General features: G+C 41.4%; 1 protein-coding gene and 1 long non-coding RNA gene across 3 annotated transcripts in view; one reads left to right on the forward strand and one right to left on the reverse strand.

The window, feature by feature from the left end:
* The window catches only part of Tmem263 (transmembrane protein 263), an 18029-nt gene extending 16876 nt beyond the window's left edge, over nt 1–1153 (reverse strand). The window contains exon 1 of one of the 2 annotated variants that reach the window (XM_015482805.2): nt 1019–1153. The gene's annotated coding sequence lies outside the window, so the exon portion shown is untranslated. Of the gene's footprint in view, nt 1–173; nt 468–1018 lie in introns of those variants that run through there. The other variant, XM_015482804.2, reaches the window with a different exon arrangement.
* LOC125616642 lies at nt 1003–6005 on the forward strand. The gene is made up of 2 exons (XR_007347369.1): nt 1003–1358; nt 5260–6005. It is a non-coding gene; the product is annotated as an uncharacterized LOC125616642 (long non-coding RNA).
* Nucleotides 6006–6309: the final 304 nt, after the last annotated feature.

The following is a 6309-nucleotide window of genomic DNA, read 5'->3' on the forward strand; positions in this document are numbered from 1 at the left end:
ACCAGCCCCCAACTTCGTCCCGCCCCTCCCCCTTCCCCCTCAGTCACCCCGAAAGGCCCGGCTCGGGGAGGCCCGGCCCGGAGGCAGGAGGAGGTGTAGGGGAGCTAACGGAAGAAGGGAGAGCGAGGAGGGCAGGAAGCCGGGCGGCGCCCCCCGCCCCACAGCCGACTTACCGCCGGGATCGGGGCCGGCGCCTGGGGCTGGGGCCGGGCGGAGGGAGCGGGAGGCAGCGGGGAGGGCTGAGGTGGCCTGGGCGGTAGCGGCTCCGGACACAGCCCTGGGCAGCTGCGGGCTCCGGAGGCTCCCCTCAAGCTGCGGAGCCTGAAGCCTCGGTCGGCGGCGGCGGCCTCTGGCTGCGGACGTGGCGCCCGACGCGACCCGCCCCCTCCGCAGCCTCCTCAGCTCCCGCCTCCTCCCGCGGCTCCGGCTCCGACGCGCACGCGCGCACGCGCACCCGCGGCCCCCTCCCGCGCCCACCCGTTTCTCGAACTGCCGCCCTCCCAGCAGCCCCCAGCCAGTCACTTCTCGACGTGCGCAGGCGCGGTGCCACGGTGCTGCTCCCGCCCTTCGCCCCCGGGTGCCTCCGCGGGAACCCCCGCAGGACTGCGCGCGCCTCATCCTGGGGTCTCCCCGCCCCCTTTCCCCCACCGTCCAATCAGGTCGGGCGAGGGGCGCGAAACCCGGAGACGCGCGGACCACGGCCTTCCGGCCCGAGCTCCATCCCGGGTGGCCCCCAGAAGTCTCCGTTGCGCCATCGAATAACGGTCGTCGGAATTTAGAACCTTCGCCACTGGGAAGGCAAGACGGTCGCCAGTTTCTCCGGTTCTTCTTCGCCCGGGGGCCTCAGCCTTTTTTCTTAAGCTGCTGCCCTCGAGGAGTGACTAGCTGGGCCTACTCAGCCGTCCACGTCGGGGCTCGCCTTTGTGACCAAGCGAAGAGGTGAGGAGAGACCTGGCTTGTTTGTGTTTCGAGGTTTCTTTTTCTCTTTCCTGCCCTCGAAGTGCCTGGGAGTACCGACCTGCCCGGTTCTTCCTCGCCGCCCAGCGCTCACTTAGTGCAAGGCCAGGCCTTGCCAGACGCTGGGAGAGGGTGAGTTGGAAATGAGAGCCCGGGGCGAAGGCTTAGCCTGCGGAGAAGCTGCAAGAGGATATGGTCTGTGCACTCCCACGTGGCCAGCCCTGCCTGCAGCTGAGCCATCTGTCATGTGCGGCTGGGCTTCCAAAGGAGGCTGCGGGTAGCCTCCCCAGGTTGTTTTGAGGACCAAAGAAGATAAGTGGTATGTTTCTTTGGTCAACATCTATCCCATGAAGATGGCCATAAATCCATCATGCCTGTTTTGAGATCAGAAGAGGTGGCAGGTATGAAAGGGCTTTATAAACTGACATCTTACACAAATGTGCAAGTTTCCTTTTATGCAAGTCAAAAAATACACATGAAAAAAAATATATATATACAATAAAGAATATAAACATGAAACAAATGCTCACAATATTTTTTGAAATACAAAATAATCAGGGTGGTGCAACTGAGTAATAACTATTAACAAGGCTCAGGGGAAAAAAAGGCACACTAACCAAGAAATCATCCTGGAAGAAGCTAACTTTGATCTAGTCCTTTTTAAAAATGGACTAAATATAGTATATGGCATCAGCCTACTTATTAATTCATCAAAACAATGAATTCAATCCATCTAGTTGACTGTGCTGAAGTTAACAAGACACTGTAGTTTTACAGAACTCAAAGGAGATTTTAAATCCTGCTCTTTAAATATGATTAGAGGTTAGCAGTATCTGTGGGTTGTTGTGTTTACCCAGCATGTGAAGTTGTGGATACTTCCTCTATTTTCTTGTCACAGAAGTCTCTAATATATCTTTACATGTGACCTTTTAGGTTGGGAGTCTAGGCAAAATCATGAAATGCATAATTACACTTTGTTTTTTCTTGTACTTCTTTCTATTATAGAATTTATTAAAGTAAAAATGACATATAAAACTAACCACTTCTGAGAGATTTTTCATTTTTAACAGTTATTTAAAGCTGTAGTTGAATCTATTTCATAAACCAACCAAGAGGTAGGGGAGCTCTTTTGAGAGTTCACCAGAACATTCTGAAACTGCGAATGAAGGTAGTCATGTATTTCTTGTAAGTCAGAGCCTAGTCATTTCTTATTGCCTATTTTCTCACCTTTAAAAGTGAATAGCACCACTCAGTGCCCATCCACTCCTGGGTTTAAAATGAAAATAATGGAATTTTTATGGAATGGCTTCCATAAAAGGATTCTATCTTGATTTGAGATACTTTGATGCAACAGAAGGAGACTCAAGGAAGGAAAGCAAGTCCTTCATTTAATATGCTGAACTCCACTTAATTGATTCCTATGCTGTGAAATCTTTCTTGGATTATTAAAATGAAACTTTGGCTATTGTTTTGAAGAATTTTGTAATGTCTTAAAATAATGGGTCTCTAGTGCTTTCTGACAAAAACTTATGTTTTAACAAAATAAATTATTACAGTATGTGTCATTCTACCCAGTCTCTTAATTGGCTGAGTATTCCCCTAGTTGGTTACACCCAGAGAGACATTGCCTTATTGAGCAACTGGAGAAATTAGATGTGACATTGCTTAACAAGGTGAGGTGATTCAAAAGGGCCAGAAAGAAGCAAGCCAGAAACAAGAAATGTGAAAGCAAAAAAATAAATTATATACCAATAGCACATTGAAGTTGAAAGAGATCCAATCCAACCTTCTACCCAACATTCTAATCTACCTCCTATTATATGCACAAATAATAGTTTTTGTTGTTCCCAGTATGTCTGTGTAGACTCAAGTGACAAATCACAGGCTGGGGTTGTAGCTCAGTGGTATAGCACTTGCCTAGCATGTGTGAGGTACTGGGTTTGATCCTTAGCATCACATAAAAATAAATAAAATAAAGGTATTTGTGTTCCTCTACAACTAAAAAACAAAAAATTAAAAATCAAATGACAAATCACTTGGTGTAAAGTTTACACATTTTTCCATGTTTCACCATGTTTTCATGAGTATAATGCATTATCCTGACATTGGGAAATGAGCTGGACAATTAACAGCTTTATGTAGTTTGTGATCCAGTGTAAATATTAATGTTTTCCTCACTCTTACTGCATTTTGACTCTCCTGACCCAGTTACATTATTCTTTGGTTTTCCTTTTCTTGCCCTAATATTGTTCTTAATTTTTCCTGTGATATAATAACAATTAAGATTTGACACAAACTCTTGGCTTGTATTATCTCATCTCTGTCAACAACAAGGCAAGCACTGTTCCCTAAATTCATTCAAGGAAACTGAGCCACAGAAATTATTTTTGCCCAGGTTCCACATATGTTCAAGAGTAGAGTGGAATCAAACCCAGTTCTGTCAAGCCCAAGTTTTAACCACTATATTCTGAGGGGAATAAAAAGGGCAATACTTAACATTCAGTCAATGGCTTAGTGCTATCAGCAAAGTTGTTAGGAACTTGCCTGACAATTAGGCCTGTTGAACAGAAATATCTCAGAGAACATCTACATGAGACAGGCTACTCCATGATTATGATGGTCAAAACAAAAATAAGACAACTCTGTAATCATGTCTAAAGTTAGACAAAATCATGAATGTTGGTGAGGTAAAGCCACAAATATGAAGACTATTCTAAAGTGAGAAACTACTTATACTCCCTAATAGGCAGCACTAGTTTCAGTAGGATGACCACAGTTCAAAGATACTCAATTTACTCTTATGTTTTTTATGTGCTTGCTCACCACACTTGATCACTGTTGGCTACTTTCTGCTCTCAAATACCTTTAATGAGTAATTCGAGTACTCCAGTTTGGGTCTGGTTTCTATACCTGGTTCTACCATCTAGTGTGGTGGAATACGAAATATGCTATCACCTAATTCTGTTACAAGCCCTGCTCTTCTTATGGACTGTTTGACCTTGTCTGGATTATTTCCAGTTCTCTCCTTCATTACTTAAGGGAATTGTATTCATTTCTTATAACCAGCAGAACAACTAAAACATCAGGCATTTCTCATACACTACCCATGTGTCTAGCACTAGAAAATAAAGGACTTATTTTTTAAACTTACAGAGTTTAAACTTTTGAGAAAGACAAGACATGTGCATCAAGCATTTACAAATTATCAAAGGATAATATGAATAAATTAAAATATGTAGTCAAAAAATGAGAATGAATACAAAAAAGATAGTGATGAATATGAACTGGAGAAAGCATCTGGGGCAGCAAAAAGGAGGGACAATTTTTAAAATTATCAAGCCTACATTTATAAGAACTTGAGCTGGATACTTATAAACTGGTAGAAATAATTACTGTTTCCCAATATCCAGTAAAGATGCTAGAACCAAGGAGGGGATTGGCAGTAAAAATCCACTTCACCTTGGGGGAAAGCATCCAAAATAGTGGCAGAATTCACCTCTATAAGCCTAAAGTTAAGTTGGGATTGGTAAAGATGGGCTAAGTGGATCTTTAATAGAGAGTAGAGCCCAAAACTGAAACATGGAATCTTTGTTATCTGCAGTGGCCAGGTTGAAATGTAAAAAAAAAATGTATGTTTACCATGAGAAGCAAGACTTACTGAGTAAATGTTTTTTTATGTGGCCCCCAGGACATAATTTGGTTTGTCTGGGATTTTTGTAAAATATAAGCAAGAGAGCCTCTCATTTGGCCTGTGTGTGGAAACAATTGCCCACCCCATGGTTTAGGCAGTGCTATATACATTTTGAGAGGCATGGTCCCTCTTACAGGTGAAGAAGCGCCTATGGATATTGAACATCTTAAATCCTCTATAACTAGGACGGGTGGATTTTTCCTAACTTGAAATACTGAAAATCAAATGGTTTACAAAGCAAATGAGTTCTACAAAGGGAATAACCTGTTTTAGAGTGCCTTTTGAAGTCCCCTTTATAGTCACATTGAATATAAGGGAAATAGCAACCAATCCTTTCTCAAAGTTATCAACATTAATCTGTCCCTGGATATGAAATTGTCAAGCTAAAATTTGTATCTGACTGCTTGACCCACTTTCCTTTCTTGTCTTCAGGGCATATTTTTACATATTTTTACTTATCAAGTAAATAATTAATTTTTCAGAATCTCTGTGCTAGTTAACAGTCCCAAAACACATCACTAGTCCCTCTGCCATTGCTTCTTGGAAGAATAGATTATAAGAGTGACAAAGTTCGAACAATTTCCTCTTTTTCTCTTTGGTTTCCCCTCCAGGACTTGAATGGTTTTGCTGTACTACACACTTCCACCACGATATGCTGCTTCATAGACCCCCAAGCAACTGATCGTGGACTGAAACCTCTAAAACTATTAACCAAAATAAAATTTTCTCTCTATGAATTGATTGTATAAGATATTGTAGTAACAAAACTTACACAATATTAAAGAAAAATCTTTTAAAGAATTATCTTTCAGAAAATAAAGACCAAATTATAAAAGCACAAGGAAGACTGGAGATGATCAAAAGCAGGGGAAGTGGGAAAAAAAAGAGGAAACAGCAAAAGATATAAAAAGAATTATGGGGATAATAGAGGATAGGCAAAATATTTAATTGATGTTCCTAAGGAAGAAAAGCAAAAACAAGAGAACATGCAGATAAGTATAAGCAAAATTATGAAATGCATTTTTCCTGAAAAAAAAATGTTGATTGGTACATCACAATCTAAGGGAAATTTTGCCCCATAATTGTTGGCCCAATATACTACTAAAATCACAGGACTTTAAAAGAACATAACTTCTGGAGGAAAACAAAATTTTTATGATGTGTGTCAGGCAAAGTATTCTTAGATACACCAACAAAATCCAATCCAGAAAAGAAAACTTATAAACTGTATTTAACCAATATTTAAAACTTTTATATCTCATAAAACACCATTAAGAAAATAAACTACAAATATGCAAATCGTATACCTGCTAAAGGACTTAAATCCAGAATATATAAAGAATTCACCCAGTAATAATAAAAAACAACTCAATTTAAAAATAAAAGATATATGAATGACAGACACATGGAAAGGTGCTCAATCATTATTCCTCAAGAGGATGTAAACCAAAACCACAGCTGCCACCTACCAGAATGACTGTAATAAAAAGCAAATAATTGTTGGTAAGGATGTGGAGAAACAAACCCTAAGACACTGCTGGTAGAAGTGTGAACAATCACTGCAGAAAACAAAAGTTTACCAGCTTCTTAAAAAGGAAAACCTAAGCTTATTATATGACTCTGCAATTCCACTCTAGATATTTCCACAAAGACTTGTATGC

This window comes from Marmota marmota, unplaced genomic scaffold, assembly GCF_001458135.2.
Source record: "Marmota marmota marmota unplaced genomic scaffold, marMar, whole genome shotgun sequence".
NCBI classification, from domain to species: Eukaryota; Metazoa; Chordata; class Mammalia; order Rodentia; family Sciuridae; genus Marmota; species Marmota marmota.